Here is a 24,045-nt window from a genome sequence, read left to right as displayed (position 1 = left end):
GAACAATAAAAATGCAAAGAAAACCATGGTGATTAATGTACTCCTGTAGAGCGATCAGGGTTTTGTCTAGTAGCACAGAGGGTTAATATGCCTCCTGTTAAGAATGTGTACCATGAAGATCGTAGAACTATATTTACGTGGATTGCTCAGTGGGTTACTGCTTTTGTTACAGAGATTCATTTTTTACTTGCAGGTCATGAGTTACAATTCTGATACAGCACAGGGACCTAGGGACTGTATTCAAAGTGCTGCTTGCAAACTGAAAGGTATGTTGGAATTTTGTATTTTACTCTAGTTTTGTATTATCTAGTCCTAATGTTGTTTGTACAGAAAATATTATAGTATGACCAACCCAAACCTCTGTAGTACGCTCTAAATCTTGAGTTTGTGTTTCTTCAAACCAAACATTCTTAAAATATACCGCCTACTATTATGGATGACGTGATTCCTACACATTGCAATCCTTGTTAGAAATGGGGGTCTCTAGTTGATAATGATATGCACCCTGTCCATGTAGGGACCCTTCCTTCTAGTCAGGATAAGGGAGTTACACACTCAAGATAACCCCTGCTCACCCCTTTGGCAGCTTGGCACGAGCAGTTATGCCTATCTCAGAGGCAATGTGAAAAGCATTTGTACCTATCACACACACAGTACCACAGTAAATCCACTACAAATGGACCACACACCAGCTTTGAAAAATAAAATATCTTTATTTAACCCAAACAAGACCAAAATGACAAAAATCCAACACACACAACTCAAAATATAATTTTCAACGAGTTTCAAGCAAATCTGTCCATAGAACTCTATCAATGCAGTCATTTTACACAAAGTACCTCAAATGCATCAAACTCCACAAGGCAAAACAGCCACAGGGGACTGAAGTGTTGGAAAACACAATGGTGTGTCAGTTCCTGAGTCCACGGGGAGGCAATGCATCAGTCCTGCTGCACGCAGGGGAATCACTACATCGAATCCTGACTGTAGGGGGAAGTGATGCATCAAAATAACAAGACAGTTCTGGTCTGTGGGTACTGCGTAGGGAAATGTGTCACACTGGTGCGATCGTGGAAATCTGGATGTGCTAGAGTTTAATGCGGTGGTAGCAAACAAGCGCTGCTTCTGTTTCTTCATCCGCTGTCCCATGATGGGTCGATCTTGTCAGCTGCCCATCAGGGTCTGCATTGGAGTCAGTGCGGCGGTCTTGGACTTCGGAGACAGGGTGCGCTGAAGTCGGGCTGCAGCGGTTTCTTTGGCTGTGGACAGGTGCTACATCGATTTCCTCAGCCGCACGGTGAGGTGTATGGAAATTGCTCGTGCGCGGCAGTGCTGAGTCAGAAAAACAGGCACTGGAAGGGCGATGCATCACTTTTTATTATTTCAAGCCGGTTGTTGCAGCAGGAACAACCTCCAATGGCCCACAACTAGAATTGGGACCACAAGGCAGGCCAGAACTCCCTGTAGTGGAGTTTAGGGACTCTGCAGATGAAGTCTTTGATGGCCTGAGACTTCCACAAGGAGGCAAGCACACACAAGCCCTTGGATAAACTTCACAAGCAGGATACAAAGCAAAGTCCAGTCATTTTCTACTCCAAAGCAGAAAAAGAAACTGCAGGCCAACCCAGCAAAGCAACACACAGCAAAGGGGCAGTATTCCTCCTCTCAGCTCTTCACAGTTCTGCTCCTTGGCAAGGTTCCTCTTGATCCAGAAGTGTTCTAAAAGTCTTGGGTTTCAGGTCCAATACTTTTTGGGTTTTGAAGTAAGCATTCTTCAAAGGATTGTCTTTGTAATACACAAGTTCTTGACCTGCCAGGTCAGGTCAAGAACCTGAGGGGGGAGGGGGAGACAGCGCTGTGAGAGGCCAACTACATCACTATCCAGGTTGAGGTAACAGCTCCTCCCAACAATCTAGCTCAGCAAGGCCCATCAGCCTGGTGGTGGACCATCAGGATATGCAGAGCACACCTCTGTTCCCTTTGTGTGACCGTCTAGAGTAAATACCAAACAGGCCCCTGTCAGTCTAAATCAGACATTGATTCCATAGGTAGGCGGAGACACAGGATGGTGTAACAAGAAAAAGGCCGCTTTCTGAAAGTAGCATTTCCAAACACACAATTTAAAAAGCACCTTTGCTAAAATATGTGTTTTTAATTTCTGAGCTCAGAGAAACCAAATTCCAAATTCCTAGCTGTTCCAAATTGAAAGTTACACTTGTAAAATGTTACAAAGCAGCTCCGGTGATAGCCTATAGGAGAGCTAGTCCTTGTAATAGTGGAAAATAAAATTGGCAGTATTTTACTATCAGGACTTGCAAAGCACAGCTGCACATGTCCAACCTTTCATACACCCTGTACCCTTCCCATAGGGCTCCCCTAGGCTACCCTGGGCTACTGTGTTACATGTAGTGCAAGGGACTGTGTGGGCATGGCAAGTGGATACACTTGCCAGGAAGATGAGACAGTTTAAAACTGCACTCTTAGACAATACAATGGCAAGACTGAGACAAGTTTACAGGGTTACTCATGTTGGTAGCACAATCAGTGGTGTAGGCCCACAAGTACCATGTGATTTACAGACCCTGGTCACACACAGGGCACTTTACTAGGGACTTACAAGTAAATCAAGTATGCCAATCATGTGGAACCAATCAGAATTACAATTTAGTCAGAGAGCATATGCATCTTAGCACCGATTAGCAGTGGTAAAGTGCACAGTCCTAAAGCCAACAAAAAGAGGGTCAGAAAAAAAAGGGGACAAAAAGGGCCATGTCCAACAATCCTCATTGTCAAATGTAAAACTATCTATAGACTGATTTGCACACTCATGAGTTATTTTCTCTGTATAATGTGTGTGTGATGTAAAGTGCTCTGACACCCTACACTGTTATGACTATTGCCATAAAACAAATTAAATGCATGTGAGAAAGTGGCTATGGAGAGAGAAGCTGCAAGCTGCATTGTTGCAAGGTGGTAGTGAAAGAATGAGTAGAGAAGGAGGTCATGGGGGTTTGTGCACCAAAAAAGATTGTTGATTTTCACATCGGACACTGCCAGCGCTAAAGCTGGCACTAAATAACAGGCAGGCTTGGGCCAGGTCTGGCCCACTTTACCTACTGTCTGAAATAGTGAACTAGCTAAATGAGTGAAAACATAGGCCCTGATTACACCTATGGGGATAATTCCATTTCAGGAGCAATAGAGTGAGGTACACAATGTGTGTGCAAGCAAATACAACATGTCCATTTAGCACATAGGAAAATACTCACGAATACAAATGCATAAAGAACAAGTGATGAATGAAATACTGAACAAATCAAACAGTCACCCTCAGTCACAGATCTGGGCCTAATACGTCACATTGTTGCTCACTATGATACATGCCACCCCAGTTTGGACCCAGTCATATGCACCCATGGGAACAGTCCGGTCAGAATTGCCGGGCCTGGTCCTCCTTGGACCGGAAACAAGCATCCTAGGACTGGTTTCGGGGTATCACCCGTCTTCAGTCAATCCAGAAGCACAGTGAGTACAGGACCCAAGTCTGGTTTTACCCTTCCCACTTCGGGCGACAAAAGCAAAGAGAACAAATGATTGCAAAAATGCTGAATAAATTAAACATTCACCCCCAGTCACAGATTTGGGTTCAATCCATATTTTTTTGATCATCAGGCCACTCGATTTTTTGGACCCAGTCATATGAAGTGGATCGCTGTGATACTGGATTCAAGATTGCCTGGCTGATGAGGGATAGCACCCTGATACTACACCCAAGATGACTGCTTCTAGTCCAGGGATGACCTGGCCTTGCAGTTCAGGCTTGACTTTTCCTGTGAAGAGCTGGGTAAAAACTGATTTGCCTATGGCTGGGTCTAAACTAAGTGGCATGGTGAGGAAAGGAATGATGGATTTAACCCACTGTGGCTGTGCTAGAAATGCTTCACCACTCCATCCATCATCTTGTTGTGCTTGCTATGTTTGCTCTAAGTGGTCAAGGATATGTCCAGACAGTGGCCCTTGCTTGTATGCCACAGGGTTCAAGCTAGCCTGGTTGATGAGGGTTGATACCTCAAAACCGGTCCCAGGATGATTGTTTCCCGTCCAGGGAGAACCAGGCATAACAATTCCGGCTAGACTGTTCGCATAGGGAGAAGGGATAATACTGATTTGCCTATGGCTGGGTCCACACTGGGATGGCATTATGATCAAAAGAACAATTGATTTAACCCAGATCTCTTAACTGGGGGTGAGTGTTTGAAAAATTCCAGCATTCCGCCCATCATCTTTCTGTATTTGCTATGTCCACCCCAAGTGGCCAAGGGTATGCCCGAACTTTGGTCCCTTGCACGCTGTGCCACTGGATTAAAAATAGCCTGGCTAATGAGGGGTGATATTATGAAACCAGTCCCAATATGCTTGTTTCCGGTCCAGAGAGGGCCTGGCTTGCAGTTGTCGCTGGACTGTTCCCATGGAGACCTGGGTCAAGACTGATTTGCCTATGGCTGGGTCCAAACTGGGGTGACATGGTGAGCAAAAGAACAATATGAATTTAACCCAGATCTCTTCACTGGGGAAGAGTGTTTGAGAAGTTTCAGCACTGTCACATCATCTTGTGCTTCATATGCTCGCCCTAATTGGTCAAGATATGGCCAGACATGGGTCCCTTGCACGCTGTGCACTGGATTCAAGCTCACCTGGCTGATGAGGGGTCATACTACAAAACTGGTCCCAGGATGCTTGTATCTGGTCCAAGGAGGAAATGGCATGGCAGTTCAGGCTGGACCGTCCCCAAGGGGAGCAGGGTCAAGACTGATTTGCCTATGGCTGGGTCTAAACTGAGCTGGCATTATGAGCAAAAGAACAACGGATGAATAAAATGAAATGAAATGAAAAAGGCTTTTGTATAGCGCATGGGTACCCGGAGGTTGCTAGGGGGAGGGATGGATTCATGGGAATACCCAGATTTTCTGATGTCTGCGAAATGTCAGATGGTTAGCTTCCTTACGGATAGGGAGAGAAAGGTAGTTCCAGGGTTTAGGGGCACTGTAGGAGAAAAGGCGGATGCCCGTTCTGGCCTTCTTAATCCTGGGAACCTCAGCCAGGTGAAGCTCGTCTGAACGAAGACTTCGAGTAGCCCTGTATGGTTTAACCACGTTTTTGGTGATAGATAGGCCTTTGCCTTGCAGGCCCTTATGTGCAATGCGGAGGGCCTTAAAATGTATTCTCTCCAGTACCAGGAGCCAGTGAAGAGGGCGTAAGGCAGGCTTTGCTGAGCAACGTTTTTTTGTGCCCGTAAGAAGTCTTGCTGTCGAATTTTGTACCACTTGTACTTTGGCAATGACTGAGTTGGGAGCGCCCAAGTAATGAGCATTGCCATAATCCAGCCTGGAGAGGATGTGCGCCTGGATAAACAGCTTTCTTGAGTGGCAGGGTAAAAGAGGAAGTCTTTTTCGGGTGGTTCTGAGACGGACCGTAGCAAGTGACAGCAGTTTTCCTTGCTTAGGCTCTAAAAGTGAGATCTTGGTCGAGCCAGATGCCCTAACTTTGTATCTCCTTTTTTAGCGTTGAAGCTGGGCCCATGCAGATCGGCCTCATAGTGTTCGAGTTAAAGTTTGCTTGGTTACCCAGCAACATGAGCTCCGTTTAGTCACCATTGAGCTTCAGGTGAGATGAGCCCATCCAACTCGCAATTTCCTTGAGGCAGAAATGCAGATCCGTGGGTGCTGTTCTGCCTGGTTTAGTGCCACGATTAGCTGGGTATCATCAGCGAACGTAACTATGTGGATACCAAAAGGGGCTACGATCTCTGCTAGCGGGGCCATATACACATTAAAATGCGTGGGGCTCAGGGACGAGCCTTGAGGAACTCCACATTTCAGCGGGACTGAATGGTTGCGGGTATTTCCTTTGAATACCTGGAAGTATATTTCTTCCAGGAATCATTGAAGCCATGATAAGGCCTTACCTGTCACTCTTTTTGAGGTGGTGGACCAAAGTGCAGTGGTTCGCCGTGTCGAAGGCTGCACTTAGGTCCAGGAGGATAATGGCCGAGGATCCTCCGGAGTCAAGAATCTTTCTTGACTCCTCCACTACTGCTATCAGTGCAGTCTCTGTACCTTGACCGGGGCGAAAGCCAGTCTGTGTGGAGTGGAGCAGTTTAAAAGTTTTCAAGTACGCAGAAAGTATATGATTGCCATATTTTTCTGCCATTTTGCTAATTCCGGGAGGTAATGAAATGGGACGGTACTAGCTCAGTTTGCGGGGTCCAGATGAGGTTTTTTTAATAGTCCCTTCACCATTGCCTTTTTCCAGTCCTGGGGGATTGTACCTAATGCTAAGGAGGCATTAATTAGATTGGTGATGGGCGGGGCGACCGTGGGTGCTACCAACTTCAAGATGGTAGGGGGGCAGGGTCAAGTGGGGACCCGCTTTGTATCGAGTCTAGGATGGGGGAGAGTAATTCCTCGGTGAGTGGAGTATATGCTTCTAAGAGATGAAAATTATTTTGAGGTTCTGATTTGGAGAGCTTGGCTCTGTGCTCATTGTCAGTGTGTGGGAGATGACTGAGGATATTTTGAATTTTGGTAGAGAAGAATCCTGCTAATTCATTGCATCCATGTCCGGACGGGTCAGGGGCTGCAGGAGGGTAGGGGACTTTTAGGAGTTTTTTTAGCAATCTGAAATATTTCTCTGGAGGAATTAGAGTAGGATCGGATTTACTCCTCGAAATAGGTAGCCTGGGCTACTTTTTTGTGCTGTTTTGTAAAGAGCGATAGATGACCTATATTCTGATTTTTTCTCACTTGAAAAGTCTTTCCTCCATGCCCTTTCAAATCTTTGGCACTGTTGTTTCAATTTACGAAGTTCAGGAGTGAACCAAGGGGATTTGTTAGGTCCAGTTTTTTTTTAATATAGTTCTTCTGGGAAGTACTGTTTCAAGCGAGTTCTCAATCCATGAGGCGAACTTTCTTTTAGCTGCTGAATTGATTGGTGTCATGATTGGGTTTGGTTAATTCCAATTCGCTGGACCAGTCCTCTACGATCAGCTTAGACTAAGGGCAAATTTGGGTGCGTGATGCTAGCGAATGTGAGCCTGGAGTGGGTAGATGCCAAGAGAAAGGGACTAGAAAGTTGTCTGACCATGGATGAGGGACGGGTCTTTCCCTTTTAATTCAGCTATGCTTGATAAAATAGGACCCAGGAGATGACCCTTAATATGAGTTGCTTGGTGTGCCGTTAGGTCTAGTTGGTAAGCTCCAAGATCATGGGCTAAGTCTTTCGCCACCCTGTCCAAAGGGTCGTCAAAATTAAGATTAAAATCTCCAAGAAGGTTAAAATTAGATGACGCACTAGCGAGGTTTATGACAGTTTCCAGTAGAGAGCTGCAAAATTGTCCCTGTGTTCCTGAGAGGGTGGTATAGAAGAATGCCAACAAAAGTAAGTAAAGGAGTGAATTCAATAAAAAATGGGCATTTTTGCCTTCTGAAAGAGGGCTGTCCAAAATGCAGCAAATCAGATAGTCTTTATAAAAGATTGCAATCCCGACATAATCCCTGCTTGTTCTGTCTACAGGCTGAATCAGGTAGCCAGGGGGGAGCGTTTGAACAATGTCTGGGTCTGAACTTGGGGAATGCCAAGTCTCCGTAAGAAACAGAACATCCGGTTCTGTGTTTTGTAATGGTATTGAAATTTCCATGGTGTGTTTTGGCAGGGATCTGCAGTTAAGCAGACCCATATTGAACAAGTTCCCTGCTGGGGGAGGGTGGGTAGTCAGTGGAGACAGTTCGTAAGAGCAGTGTAAGCACTTGCCCTGCAACTTCTCAGGGGAAATAGATTGGGAGCATAATAACTTTGAGGGTTTCTTCAGTTGTATTAATTCTTCCCTATTGTACCAGAGGAGGGCTGAAGGTGGAGGGGTAGGAGGTCTGGCCCCTGGCCCCGAATGTGTGCGGATGGGCGCAGACAGGCCTGCCTTAGGCGCACCTTTGGCTCGCCAGTGGCGCACCCGATGTGCGCACCCGCTGCGCGCATCTGCTGCGCGTCAACGCAGACCGGTATGTATGCAGCCAGTTAAGCAGCTAGACTGATACCCGCCACTGTGCCTATTGTCAAAGGAACAGCAATTCCAGGTGCTGTTCATGGGACAATAGACATAGCAGCGGTTAGCAGTCTAGCTGCTTAACCGGCTGCATAAATACCGATGCCTGCCTCGACGCGCAACGGACGATTCCCTCCACTCAACCGGAACAATCTGTGGTGGACCAGGGGACGCCGAATTGACCTAGCACGTGTGCAAAGTACAGTGTGCAAACATACAAGAATGCTCAAAGTAAGTTTCTTAAATATTTAAACTTAAAAACAAGGCAGTTTTAAAAGCGAGGCAGTTTTAAAAATGAAGCAAGTTTGAAATGGATTTAGTCAAAGTATATCTCAGATTATTTTACCAATGTGCAGTCAAGTAATGGTAAAAGTGCATATAAGATTATTGGGAGCCCTTTGCCAGGCGCTCCGTTCACTCAACCTGACTGTAAGGACTAATATCCTCTGGTGCGTCCGGGTCTAACCCAGATCTCTTGACTGAGGGTGAGTGTTTGAAAAGTTTCAGCAATCCGTCCATCATCTTGTTGTGTTTGCTTTGTCCACCCCAAGTGGCCAAGGGTATGCCCAAACTTTGGTCCCTTGCTCGCTGTGCCACTGGATTCAAAATAGCCTGGCTGATGAGGGGTGATACCATGAAACCAGTCCCAATATGCCTGTTTCCGGTCCACAGTGGACCTGGCTTGCAGTTGTCACTGGACTGTTCCCATGGAGACCAGGGCCAAGGCTGATTCGTCTATGGCTGGGTCCAAACTGGGGTGACGTGGTGAACAAAAGAACAATATGGATTTAACCCAGATCTCTTGACTGGGGGTGAGTGCTTGAAAGGTTTCAGCACTCTGTCCATCATTGTGTGTTTGCTATGTTTGCCCTAATTGGTCAATGGTATGGCCAGACGTGGGTCCCTTGCACGCTGTGCCACTGGATTCAAGCTAGCCTGGCTGATGAGGGGTGCTACCCCAAAACTGGTCCCAGCATGCTTGTATCTGGTCCAAGGAGGACCTGGCCTGGCAGTTCAGGCTGGACCGTCCGCATGGGGAGCAGGGTCAAGACTTATTTACCTACAGCTGGGTCCAAAATGAGCTCGCATGGGGAGCAAAAGAACAACTGATTTAACCCAGATTGCTTGATTGGGAATGAGAGTTTGAAAAGTTTCAGTACTCCGACCAGCATCTTGTTGTGTTTGCTAAAATATATATGGGCACAAATGGAAGTTTGCAATGGAAATAGAATTAGCCCTTTTAGGTATATTTTGGAGAGTAGAAAGCTGCTCAGGAGCCTGTGCAGTGGCCTCTCCCTGCTCTGCACCTTAGGAACACTGCACTATTCACAGCTAAAACCTGAGTACAAATCCATTCACTTCACCTGCATACGTATGAATATATTTCACCCTCTTTCGCTTTCTCGCTCTGCTCATTCATTTTCCTTTGTTCCCGTGGAGTGATTCACACATTATATAATAAGTCAATGGATTTTAGATCAATTTATATACTTTCACCATAGAATTGGGAGATTCTGCAGTCACCTTACTACCTTCACTGAATTCGTTTTGGAACTCATTAGGAATTGATCAGCTTCCCTACTCCACCATTTGATAAGTTATATATTTCGTACTATAATCCTTACCGCGTTTAGTTTGACATTTTATGAACAGTGATTTCAGCAGGAAGTAGCAATTATCCAGGTTTTAAATAAATCGCATTGTGTCAGTCAGCGAGCTATTCTAAATGTACATTAAGTGCACTGTTCCCGAGGTCTGCCTCCCACATTTGTCTGCACAACAGGAACTTTCATATGTGAGAAAAGCTGGGCAGACAAAGGCGCAGCGGCTGCACTAACCCGCTCCAGTGTGATAGACTGAGGAAAGGAATGACTGCAGGGATACTTGTTTTGTACAGTGCAGATAAAAGTACACTGTGCGGCATTCATAACAGCATCCTTTTGTGCTCCTGCTGAATCTCTCACACTGAATGAATCAAAATGTTTAAATAATTAATCACCTCACTTCTTGTGGAAATAGTGGATGTGTAGTGAAAACATAAACCTTCTAGAGGTTACAAACTTTCCACGGAGTCTGATATAGAAGCATATTACTTTAATGACAAGGGCAAATTATAAAGTGAAATTTAATCTAGATTTAGAATTTCTTTCATTATAACCCAAATCTAACTCGGGCTTGATTCCTGAAAAAGAGCTAGACATGCTTTCGAAGGACCTCTGGTTTTAAAGGAGCTTGTATTGTCTCGGGCAGTGTCTCACCATGCGAGGGCCTCTCTAGTCTAGGTGCATTTTGTGTGGGTGAAGTAGGGAGACGTGTATTGCTGATTGGCTTACCCAGGGCACAATCCCTAAAATACAGTGGCGCTTTTCCCCACCCCACCCTACTTTCCTGGCTCCCTTTTTTTTTTTATAAGAGATGGGCTCTTTTCCCCACCCTACTTTCCTGGCTCCCTCCTGTGAAAGATTAAACAGTGCATGCATATATCTAGAATATATTCGAAGAGATTGGTGGATGTGTGCCTGACTTGAGCACACTGACTTTAGAGGTGTCTGGGCAGCTCCAAATAACATTGACCCTATAGGTTTCAAATGTGTACTCCATAGGAAATGTGGATCTTTGGTGACTTGGACTTGCTCATGTGAACAAACTAGTTTAAATTGGAAAGGTAGGAATAGAACCAGTAAAGGACATTGGCAGTGAACAATTGGAGAATCCAGTATGCGTATGGAGGTCAGATGACTGAATGTGTGAAAGGTAACAGAGAAGTGCAGCATTGTCATGAGGGTGTTGGCTGTCATTTGTAAGGTAGCAATTTCTGTGCTACAGCTGGACCCCACTCTGCCTGCCATCTAGCATCACTGCAGAATTCCCTTGCACCCAGCCCCTGCCGAAACTGCAAACACACCTTCTGCCACATCAGCACACCAGGGCCTCCTGCCACCCAGCCGACCAACAGCGCAGCCGACTGGTTCAATTGCATCCTCCTCAACGTGCGGTCCCTCCACAAACTCGCAACTGAAATCTAGGACCTTCTCAACCCCACCTCTTCAGACATTGCCTTGTTCACGGAAACCTGGAGCAACATCTGCTCCGGACATCGCCATCACCATCCACAATGGCTACAAATGCACCTGCACGGACCACGCCAAGTGTCAAGGAGGAGGCATTGTCATTGTCTAAAAAAGCACACTCTGACTGACCATGCACTCTAATTACCTGAGAGCTATCATGGAAAACCTCCACTTCCAGATCCGGACCAAACTCAACTCCACCCTCTGCGGCCCCCTCGTCTACAGGCCCACCCGGCCCATGAATCCCCATTCACCAATGCCATTGTAGAACTCATCGCAACCCAGGCTCTCCCATCCACTGACTACATTCTACTCAGAGACCTTTTCCACCTGTACAACCCCAGTGACCAGAACATCATCACCCTCCTGGTGAACCTCGCCAACATCGGACTCAAGCAGCAATTCACCGCACCAACACACATAGCCAAAGACACGCTCGACCCCATCTTCTCCCCAGCGGGAACTTCAACTGCAGCTACACCACCAAACTCTCCTGAACGGACCATCATAGTATACATCAACCTTCACCACGCCCACAGTACACCACCGCCATCATCACTATTATTACTGGGACGCAGTAAGAGAGAAGAATGGCATAAGGCAGAGGAAAGTAAGAAAGGAGGGGGGAACCAAAGAGGTTAATTTTCAACTCTTTCCTAAATTGGAACAGCATTGGAGTGGGGCTGTAGGATACAGGAGATTCATTCCAGATCCTGGGTGCATAAAAAGAAAATACATGCTGTTTATTTTTTCTTATAAACACCTTTTCGTCTGAAGTCTAATGGTGTCCTGACTGCGGGTTTTCCAGGAACTACCAGATAGGGTGTGCTGGTATACAGCCTTTACAACGAAACTTTTACAACGAACTACCATTACAACGCAACTTTTACAACGCAAACCATTTCAACGCATAGCGCTGGGGGGCGCTCTAGGATAGGGAATATGTTTAATTTACTATCCAACACCTTCCCTACTATCCACAGGGACTGGAGTTGGAATAGTAAATTAAACTATTCACTATCCAGCGCCCAAAAGCATTATGCGTTGCAATGGTATGCGTTGTAAAACTTGCGATGTAAAGGTAGGCGTTGTAAAAGTATGCGTTGTAACGTCATACATCCGGGTGCGCTTATTTGCAAGATGATCAGGATTGCTGGTCGTGATAGCTTTGTAAATGATGATTTATAACAACGTCAGAAAACTGATCGCTTAATCAATACATGCACTATACACAACAGACTGATATTTTCAGTTATTTCTTTTAATCAGCAACTTCATATGCAATCCAAAGTGTGCATCATTAGTTTATACATACACATTGGTATACAAACAATTTATTCATGGCAACCAAAGAACATGCTGTTATATTATTCTCTTCCGACAGCATCAACATATCACCTTTGTACACATGTATGGCTACTTTAATCGTTTTGCCATACATTAATCCAATTAGAAACAATATATATCTGGATCATGTCTAGAAACCAATTCATTACAACACACAAAAGGTGATAGGGCGTCGACGTTTCGGTCTCCACCAGCTTAGTTCCACGAGACCATCCTCAGGCCTTTTGGGCAGACGAACGCACGTGCACTATAAGTAGGCTGATGACTACTACATTTGGTGTATATAGATGTATATATGTATTTTTAATAGATTGTGTGCAACCTTCTTGTCCTGAGGATGGTCTTGTGGAACTAAGCTGGTGGAGACCGATACGTCAACGCCCTATCACCTTTTGTGTGTTGTAATGAATTGGTTTCTAGACATGAACCAGATAGATATTGTTTCTAATTGGATTAATGTATGGCAAAACGATTAAAGTAGCCATACATGTGTACAAAGGTGATATGTTGATCCTGTAGGAAGAGAATAATATAACAGTATGTTATTTGGTTGCCATGAATAAATTGTTTGTATACCAATGTGTATGTATAAACTAATGATGCACACTTTGGATTGCATATGAATTTGCTGATAAAAAGAAATAACTGAAAATATCAGTCTGTTGTGTATAGTGCATGTATTGATTAAGCGATCAGTTTTCTGACGTTGTTATAAATCATAATTGAAAAGGTTCGTGAATAAATCCTCAAGGATTCATGTTCTATAATTAGATATACCCATTCCTTGGGGAAGATTGGGTTGCCCTGTCCTACATTATAGCTTTGTAAATGATGCAGCTGGTTTTGAAGGTCGTGTGGGCTGGCAAGTGGAGAAAATAGACGTCCACCAGGATGGAGATGATGTTATTATATTTCTTCAGGCTCTGAATGAGACATGTTGCAGCATGTAGGATGTGTGTAAGGGTGCCAATGTGGCCTCTGGGGGGGGGGGGGGTCAGATAGTGTGGCTTAACCACCATCCAGATGCAAGTGTACATTGGCTTGAACAGCAGTTATGAAGTTGCTTTCTGGCAGAAATTATTTGACTTTATTTAGACCAGAGCTGGTACCAACCTGTCTGTTTTGTTTGCCAATGTGTTTCCTGAGGGTGAGGTTGATGTTCTGGATACATTTAAGTGACTTGGGATTCAGTGAAAGTTGGGTTTCAAAGCTGTCAAGGTTCATTGCATTGGGCCAGGTTTGTCCTGTATCTTGTTTGTTGTTCTTGGCAAATAACATGATTTGTATCTTGGTTGGGTTGAGCTTGAAGAAAGCACTAGACATACAGTCCGGATGATGTGAAAGCAGTATTTGACAATGTGGATGTCTGAAGCCGATCAGACTTACAAGTAGAGTTGCGTATCATCAGTCTAGTATGGAATCTTGTTGCTGTAGTCTGTGAGTTGAACACCAAGATGACAGGCGAAAGTATAGAACCCTGCTGTACTCCAGAGGAAATGAGGATGTTTAGTGACCTGGACTTGCCCATGTGAACAAACTAGTTTAAATTGGAAAGGTAGGAAGAGAACCACTAAAGGACATTGGCAGTGAATCCGGTTTGGAGTCTCCAAGGTGCACATGAGTGTTGTATGATTGAATGTGTGGAAGGCAGCAGAGCGGTCCAGCACAATCAGGAGGCAGGGTTTATCTTCATTTGTGTCATGAGGGCATTATCTATCCTTTGTAAGGTAGCAGTTTCTGTGCTACAGCTTCATCTAAAGCGAGGCTGGTAGTTGCACTGAAGATCGGTAGCATTGACGTGGTATTGGAGTTGAACACAGATTGCTTTTCCATTGATCTTGCCTATAAATGGTAGGCTAGTTATGGGCCAGTAGTTGGTGAGGTATTCAAGGTCCAGTGTAGGTTTCTTAAAAAGCGGGTGGATCCAGCCTGTGTTGAGAGATTCTGGGAAGATGTCTTGAGTGTAGGAGGTATTGACAATGGTAAGTAGGGGTGAGATAGCATATCCAGATAGAACTCTAATGAAGGAAGATGGTAAGCAATCTTCATAATAGTGGCTTTGAGAGAGCTGAGTATGTCAGTGAGATCTGGGAGAGATGACTTTGAAGGCTGACCATTGCAGAATTCTACAGGAAGGCATGGGTGTAAGAACAAAAGCAGACTTCCTATTGTCGATGCACTGTTGAATATTCTGAATTTTTTTATGTAAGAAGAGGTTGACTGTATTGCACTTTTCTGTGGAGTGAGGAATATGTGTGTTTGGAAGGGGGCTGATGGAGTGCTTGATTATGTTAAATAGAGTTCTGCTTATGTTAGTGGCTTCAATGATGTTGTTAGAGTTGTACTTTGCTTTGGCTGATGCAATGAGGTGTCTACATGTTGAGCGAAGGGACTTTAGTATCAAGAGGTCCTCTGAAGTTTTTTTGATTTTCTGCCATTTTCTTTCCTGTCTTCAGTTGGATCATTTATTGTCAGCAAGATATTTATGCACATATTTATCAATGTCATCTGCAACAAAATGCAGTAAGCCACCTTGCTGAGCTGTGTGAAAGAGAGAGGGCTGGAATGTGCAATATTTAACATTACACATACGTACCTGGAGTTGCAGGATACTTATGGGATCAACCGAACACCATTTTAAAAATACTTGTAACTCAGGCAAGCGCTTAACGCCCATCTTTCCACTGATACTCTTTTCTTAGAATTTAAACCACTTTTGAAGATTCTGATGGGGGATTCTAGGGAAAGGGTGTGTTTCCCAAATTTACCGTACAGTCATTATAAATGCATCCACAAGACTACTTCAAGGTGCACTGGGAAAATTGTCTGGGCCCTTAGCGGATGATGACTGGCGAGACGCACTTATGGCCACATGGGGCAGTACCATTTCTTCCCGACTAAGACTAGTCCAAACATATTACTTATACTGGGTATGTCTCACACAGGCCAGGCAGTACAGGGTGGGCCTTACACCGAGCCCAGACTTCTCCGCTGTGTAATGACCCTGCAGACTTTTACCACATGGTGTGGGCATGCCTTGCGATAGACAGATACTGGACCACTATCGGCGAAGAGGTTATTGAGGTGGGCTGGGCTGTGAGGTTCCCAGCATGCATGTTGCCTTTTTCCTGGGGGTTCAAGAGGACATGGGAGGGTCACAAGCAGATAAAGCATTTCTGGGCTCAGCCCTCATGGTTGCGAAAAGAGACATAGCCACCATCTGTAAACAGCCTACTCCACCGCGGTGTCAAAGTGGAGCAGAGGCTTGGACTGATGTGCACTACAAGAGAAATAGGTGTTTATAGGTGTTTATAGCACAGGGCTGCCCACCAGTAGCAATTCAGAAAAGGGGGTGGTGATGGACAGAGTATCTGAGTTAATCAGAACACTCCTACCCAGTCAAGGGATCAGGGCTTGATCCATCACCGTTTTTTAGTTCACTGCACCATCCCAGTTCAGAACCTGGCTACATGCAAATTAGTCTGGCCCTGGCCCAGTGCATCATGGGAACAGGGCAGACCAAACTACCAAGCCAATTCTTTACTGGAAAGGAAACAAGCTTCCGGGGACCGGTTTCTGGCATTTCAGCTGTCGTCGGCCCGGCTTGCTTGAATCCTGATGGTGCAGTGAGCAAGGGACTCATGTCTGAGCATACCCTGCCACACCTGTAGTGGCCAAAAACAATTCAGAAAAGGGGGTGGTGATGGACAGAGTATCTGAGTTAATCAGAACACTCCTACCCAGTCAAGGGATCAGGGCTTGATCCATCACCGTTTTTTAGTTCACTGCACCATCCCAGTTCAGAACCTGGCTACATGCAAATTAGTCTGGCCCTGGCCCAGTGCATCATGGGAACAGGGCAGACCAAACTACCAAGCCAATTCTTTACTGGAAAGGAAACAAGCTTCCGGGGACCGGTTTCTGGCATTTCAGCCGTCGTCGGCCCGGCTTGCTTGAATCCTGATGGTGCAGTGAGCAAGGGACTCATGTCTGAGCATACCCTGCCACACCTGTAGTGGCCAAAAACAATTCAGAAAAGGGGGTGGTGATGGACAGAGTATCTGAGTTAATCAGAACACTCCTACCCAGTCAAGGGATCAGGGCTTGATCCATCACCGTTTTTTAGTTCACTGCACCATCCCAGTTCAGAACCTGGCTACATGCAAATTAGTCTGGCCCTGGCCCAGTGCATCATGGGAACAGGGCAGACCAAACTACCAAGCCAATTCTTTACTGGAAAGGAAACAAGCTTCCGGGGACCGGTTTCTGGCATTTCAGCCGTCGTCGGCCCGGCTTGCTTGAATCCTGATGGTGCAGTGAGCAAGGGACTCATGTCTGAGCATACCCTGCCACACCTGTAGTGGCCAAAAACAATTCAGAAAAGGGGGTGGTGATGGACAGAGTATCTGAGTTAATCAGAACACTCCTACCCAGTCAAGGGATCAGGGCTTGATCCATCAATCACCAAACTACCAAGCCAATTCTTTACTGGAAAGGAAACAAGCTTCCGGGGTCCCTTGCTCATTGCACCATCAGGATTCAAGCAAGCCGGGCCGACGACGCCTGAAATGGCAGAAACCGGTCCCCGGAAGCTTGTTTCCTTCCCAGTACAAGAATTGGCTTGGTAGTTTGGTTTGCCCTGTTCCCATCATGCACTGGGACAGGAACAGACTAATTTGCATATAGCCAAGTTCTGAGCTGGGATGGTGCAGTGAGCTAAAAAACGGTGATGGATCAAGCCCTGATCTTTGGACTGGGTAAGAGTGGTCTGCTTAATTCAGGCACTCTGTTCATCACCACCCCCTTTTCTGAATCATTTTGTCCACCATAAGCGTGGAAGGGTATACTCAGATGTGAGTCCCTTGCTCATTGCACCATCAGGATTCAAGCAAGCCGGGCCGACAACGCCTGAAATGGCAGAAACCGGTCCCCGGAAGCTTGTTTCCTTCCCAGTACAAGAATTGGCTTGGTAGTTTGGTTTGCCCTGTTCCCATCATGCACTGGGACAGGAACAGACTAATTTGCATATAGCCAAGTTCTGAGCTGGGATGGTGCAGTGAGCTAAAAAACGGTGATGGATCAAGCCCTGATCTTTGGACTGGGTAAGAGTGGTCTGCTTAATTCGGGCACTCTGTTCATCACCACCCCCTTTTCTGAATCATTTTGTCCACCATAAGCGTGGAAGGGTATACTCAGATGTGAGTCCCTTGCTCATTGCACCATCAGGATTCAAGCAAGCCGGGCCGACGACGCCTGAAATGGCAGAAACCGGTCCCCGGAAGCTTGTTTCCTTCCCAGTACAAGAATTGGCTTGGTAGTTTGGTTTGCCCTGTTCCCATCATGCACTGGGACAGGAACAGACTAATTTGCATATAGCCAAGTTCTGAGCTGGGATGGTGCAGTGAGCTAAAAAACGGTGATGGATCAAGCCCTGATCTTTGGACTGGGTAAGAGTGGTCTGCTTAATTCAGGCACTCTGTTCATCACCACCGCCTTTTCTGAATCATTTTGTCCACCATAAGCGTGGAAGGGTATACTCAGATGTGAGTCCCTTGCTCATTGCACCATCAGGATTCAAGCAAGCCGGGCCGACGACGCCTGAAATGGCAGAAACCGGTCCCCGGAAGCTTGTTTCCTTCCCAGTACAAGAATTGGCTTGGTAGTTTGGTTTGCCCTGTTCCCATCATGCACTGGGACAGGAACAGACTAATTTGCATATAGCCAAGTTCTGAGCTGGGATTGTGCAGTGAGCTAGAAAACGGTGATGGATCAAGCCCTGATCTTTGGACTGGGTAAGAGTGGTCTGCTTAATTCAGGCACTCTGTTCATCACCACCCCCTTTTCTGAATCATTTTGTCCACCATAAGCGTGGAAGGGTATACTCAGATGTGAGTCCCTTGCTCATTGCACCATCAGGATTCAAGCAAGCCGGGCCGACGACGCCTGAAATGGCAGAAACCGGTCCCCGGAAGCTTGTTTCCTTCCCAGTACAAGAATTGGCTTGGTAGTTTGGTTTGCCCTGTTCCCATCATGCACTGGGACAGGAACAGACTAATTTGCATATAGCCAAGTTCTGAGCTGGGATGGTGCAGTGAGCTAAAAAACGGTGATGGATCAAGCCCTGATCTTTGGACTGGGTAAGAGTGGTCTGCTTAATTCAGGCACTCTGTTCATCACCACCCCCTTTTCTGAATCATTTTGTCCACCATAAGCGTGGAAGGGTATACTCAGATGTGAGTCCCTTGCTCATTGCACCATCAGGATTCAAGCAAGCCGGGCCGACGACGCCTGAAATGGCAGAAACCGGTCCCCGGAAGCTTGTTTCCTTCCCAGTACAAGAATTGGCTTGGTAGTTTGGTTTGCCCTGTTCCCATCATGCACTGGGACAGGAACAGACTAATTTGCATATAGCCAAGTTCTGAGCTGGGATGGTGCAGTGAGCTAAAAAACGGTGATGGATCAAGCCCTGATCTTTGGACTGGGTAAGAGTGGTCTGCTTAATTCAGGCACTCTGTTCATCACCACCCCCTTTTCTGAATCATTTTGTCCACCATAAGCGTGGAAGGGTATACTCAGATGTGAGTCCCTTGCTCATTGCACCATCAGGATTCAAGCAAGCCGGGCCGACGACGCCTGAAATGGCAGAAACCGGTCCCCGGAAGCTTGTTTCCTTCCCAGTACAAGAATTGGCTTGGTAGTTTGGTTTGCCCTGTTCCCATCATGCACTGGGACAGGAACAGACTAATTTGCATATAGCCAAGTTCTGAGCTGGGATGGTGCAGTGAGCTAAAAAACGGTGATGGATCAAGCCCTGATCTTTGGACTGGGTAAGAGTGGTCTGCTTAATTCAGGCACTCTGTTCATCACCACCCCCTTTTCTGAATCATTTTGTCCACCATAAGCGTGGAAGGGTATACTCAGATGTGAGTCCCTTGCTCATTGCACCATCAGGATTCAAGCAAGCCGGGCCGACGATGCCTGAAATGGCAGAAACCGGTCCCCGGAAGCTTGTTTCCTTCCCAGTACAAGAATTGGCTTGGTAGTTTGGTTTGCCCTGTTCCCATCATGCACTGGGACAGGAACAGACTAATTTGCATATAGCCAAGTTCTGAGCTGGGTTGGTGCAGTGAGCTAAAAAACGGTGATGGATCAAGCCCTGATCTTTGGACTGGGTAAGAGTGGTCTGCTTAATTCAGGCACTCTGTTCATCACCACCCCCTTTTCTGAATCATTTTGTCCACCATCAGCGTGGAAGGGTATACTCAGATGTGAGTCCCTTGCTCATTGCACCATCAGGATTCAAGCAAGCCGGGCCGACGACGCCTGAAATGGCAGAAACCGGTCCCCGGAAGCTTGTTTCCTTCCCAGTACAAGAATTGGCTTGGTAGTTTGGTTTGCCCTGTTCCCATCATGCACTGGGACAGGAACAGACTAATTTGCATATAGCCAAGTTCTGAGCTGGGATGGTGCAGTGAGCTAAAAAACGGTGATGGATCAAGCCCTGATCTTTGGACTGGGTAAGAGTGGTCTGCTTAATTCAGGCACTCTGTTCATCACCACCCCCTTTTCTGAATCATTTTGTCCACCATAAGCGTGGAAGGGTATACTCAGATGTGAGTCCCTTGCTCATTGCACCATCAGGATTCAAGCAAGCCGGGCCGACGACGCCTGAAATGGCAGAAACCGGTCCCCGGAAGCTTGTTTCCTTCCCAGTACAAGAATTGGCTTGGTAGTTTGGTTTGCCCTGTTCCCATCATGCACTGGGACAGGAACAGACTAATTTGCATATAGCCAAGTTCTGAGCTGGGATGGTGCAGTGAGCTAAAAAACGGTGATGGATCAAGCCCTGATCTTTGGACTGGGTAAGAGTGGTCTGCTTAATTCAGGCACTCTGTTCATCACCACCCCCTTTTCTGAATCATTTTGTCCACCATAAGCGTGGAAGGGTATACTCAGATGTGAGTCCCTTGCTCATTGCACCATCAGGATTCAAGCAAGCCGGGCCGACGACGCCTGAAATGGCAGAAACCGGTCCCCGGAAGCTTGTTTCCTTCCCAGTACAAGAATTGGCTTGGTAGTTTGGTTTGCCCTGTTCCCATCATGCACTGGGACAGGAACAGACTAATTTGCATATAGCCAAGTTCTGAGCTGGGATGGTGCAGTGAGCTAAAAAACGGTGATGGATCAAGCCCTGATCTTTGGACTGGGTAAGAGTGGTCTGCTTAATTCAGGCACTCTGTTCATCACCACCCCCTTTTCTGAATCATTTTGTCCACCATAAGCGTGGAAGGGTATACTCAGATGTGAGTCCCTTGCTCATTGCACCATCAGGATTCAAGCAAGCCGGGCCGACGACGCCTGAAATGGCAGAAACCGGTCCCCGGAAGCTTGTTTCCTTCCCAGTACAAGAATTGGCTTGGTAGTTTGGTTTGCCCTGTTCCCATCATGCACTGGGACAGGAACAGACTAATTTGCATATAGCCAAGTTCTGAGCTGGGATGGTGCAGTGAGCTAAAAAACGGTGATGGATCAAGCCCTGATCTTTGGACTGGGTAAGAGTGGTCTGCTTAATTCAGGCACTCTGTTCATCACCACCCCCTTTTCTGAATCATTTTGTCCACCATAAGCGTGGAAGGGTATACTCAGATGTGAGTCCCTTGCTCATTGCACCATCAGGATTCAAGCAAGCCGGGCCGACGACGCCTGAAATGGCAGAAACCGGTCCCCGGAAGCTTGTTTCCTTCCCAGTACAAGAATTGGCTTGGTAGTTTGGTTTGCCCTGTTCCCATCATGCACTGGGACAGGAACAGACTAATTTGCATATAGCCAAGTTCTGAGCTGGGATGGTGCAGTGAGCTAAAAAACGGTGATGGATCAAGCCCTGATCTTTGGACTGGGTAAGAGTGGTCTGCTTAATTCAGGCACTCTGTTCATCACCACCCCCTTTTCTGAATCATTTTGTCCACCATAAGCGTGGAAGGGTATACTCAGATGTGAGTCCCTTGCTCATTGCACCATCAGGATTCAAGCAAGCCGGGCCGACGACGCCTGAAATGGCAGAAACCGGTCCCCGGAAGCTTGTTTCCTTCCCAGTACAAGAATTGGCTTGGTAGTTTGGTTTGCCCTGTTCCCATCATGCACTGGGACAGGAACAGACTAATTTGCATATAGCCAAGTTCTGAGCTGGGATGGTGCAGTGAGCTAAAAAACGGTGATGGATCAAGCCCTGATCTTTGGACTGGGTAAGAGTGGTCTGCTTAATTCAGGCACTCTGTTCATCACCACCCCCTTTTCTGAATCATTTTGCCCACCAGTAGCGGCTCCTGGTGGGAGTCCTACTGGGGGGGTGACGTGGGGCTGGGGGGGGCAGGGCGGGGGTAGTAAACACCGGAATATGGATGAAATGATGTACGTTGACAATTAAATCAATAAAACGAATTTCGTTGCATGCGCTGCATCGCCCCACGTCACGGCCCGGTAGCACTCCCACCAGGAGCCGCTACTGCTGCCCACAGAAGTACTACAGTATTCTGGCTGAGATTATACAAATAACAACAAACCATACAGTGGGTTGGAAAGTGATTTATTGTGCTTGTATGGGGCTGTGTTATATTTTTTGCATTAAAATCAATAAAAACTGATTATCAAAAAAATTAGTCAAGGAGTATTAATTTGTAACCCTGGGCAGTGAACTCTGCTCGCAGAGTATGTGGAGATTTCCACACTCTGCGCTCTGCAGAGCATGTGGAGTTCCCAAAAACTCTACTCAGCGAAGATGAGTTTTTTTTTCTCACTCGTGCTGGTCAGTGTCAAGTTGGTGAGCGTGAGCGAGGAAACCCCCCCTCACCCCGGAGAGATTTTTCCTTTCTTGCGCTCGCCAAGCAAAATCAACGTCCTGACAAGATTTATCAACGCCAGTGGTTGGAAAGTTAAGACATTGACTTATGTCCTCAATGCTGGCTCATGTGGAGAGAGGTAGTAATTTGTAATCTTTTAGAGTGGCTGATTTACTTATGATCCGACATATTTTGCTTCCTGGTTTTAAAGAAATATAAACACCTCAGCCACTTTAAAATTAATATAATGGCCTGTTCAAGTAATCCTTTATCTCACTAACCTGTAAGTGATAAATATTAATCATCTTAATAGATGGGTTGATTCAATAACCATGATATGACTGTGATCGTGAGTATGACTTAGGTGAATCATGCAGTTGTGAATATGTGATGGATACTATAAGATCCAGAGTAAAATTACGAGATGACGAATGTGTATAAAAGATTCTAGTAAAGGTCAGTTTGGGTATGCATGACATCAGAGCGAATACCTTTAAAGATATGCCGCCATACAATAGTACCACCGGTGTTTGCGATGCACTGAGGTTTGATGAAATGTGTTTTGAAATAAATGTCATCATAATTTATGTGTAACATATATACCAAAATTAACTCATGTCAAATTTACATGTGTGTTTTTCAGATATTGTACATTCTGAGAATTCGTGGAAATAGAATTTCCAATTTTTCCTGAAGACGGTGGTAATTCATTGTTAATTCCACCAAAATGCATTGACATACTTTGTGTGCAGAATCTGCTGAACATTGTGATATCCTAGAAGATAATCCCATTGACACATCAGGAATCTTGCTCCATAGTTAGAGCAGATCAGCATCAGTTTAATAGACATATCTCTTTGTCTTACTGCCTTCTCACTTTTTATTATTTTCCCGTTTTTTTACCATTTGGGCTTTGATTTAGCACCATATTGGGGGGTTGTCTCATTAGATATTGCTCGGATATTTGTAATGCAAACCTTTATTAGACAATAGTTAAAATGTGTTTTTTGTAAATAATTTAGGACCTGGCCTAGTGTTTGCTAACACGTCATTAAAGCTTTGTGAACTTGTATTCCTCTGTGGTAATTGTTTTGCAAATAGATATTGAGATTTGAAGTATGCTTGATGGTTAACTGAGTTGACCCGGTTTGTGGAGATGTGGGTGGTGTGAACAAAGGTTACCCAAGGAGAGGTTCTATTTTACTGCTTAAAACAGTACTCTATCCCCTTGGTCTGTGAGGCCCCTGTCTTTTCTTGTTAAGGGTATCCACAGGCCCAGAAATGTACTGAAGTGTTGGCGTATGGGGTCAGTTATATATACACCCAGTTCTACCTTTTAAGTAGGGAGAAGCTTCTAGAGGCAGGCCTTCGAAGTGCCCTTCCTTCCTGGCATCAAACTGACTGCGGGGGGTATGTAGACCTTTGATCGGAGGCAGGACATGCTGGGCCCAGCTGCTCTCTCCCATCCTGCCAGTGATGGTCCACCCTGGCACACCCAAGCTCCCCATTGTGTTTGGCTCTAGGAGGAATACACAAAACCCAACTGTCTACCATGCCCAGTCAGGTGACCCGGAGACAGGCTGCAGGCACTAAATGGCTAAGACAAGAAAATGCCAACTTTCTAAAAGTGATGTTTTCAAAATCGTAATTTAAAATCCGACTTCACCATAGGTAAGGATTTTTTATTACAGTT

General features: G+C 45.9%; 1 long non-coding RNA gene across 1 annotated transcript in view; it reads left to right on the top strand.

Moving 5' to 3' along the window:
- Positions 1-23,053, top strand: part of LOC144780835 (uncharacterized) — a 431,615-nt gene extending 408,562 nt beyond the window's left edge. The window contains exons 2-3 of the long non-coding RNA XR_013600783.1: positions 194-266; positions 22,996-23,053. This is a non-coding gene — a long non-coding RNA (uncharacterized LOC144780835). The remainder of the gene's footprint in view (positions 1-193; positions 267-22,995) is intronic.
- Positions 23,054-24,045: the final 992 nt, after the last annotated feature.

Source organism: Lissotriton helveticus, chromosome 9 (genome assembly GCF_964261635.1).
Source record: "Lissotriton helveticus chromosome 9, aLisHel1.1, whole genome shotgun sequence".
Lineage (NCBI taxonomy): Eukaryota > Metazoa > Chordata > Amphibia > Caudata > Salamandridae > Lissotriton > Lissotriton helveticus.
The sequence above is the reverse complement of the archived record's forward strand: the minus strand, read 5'-3'. Positions and strand labels throughout refer to the sequence as shown.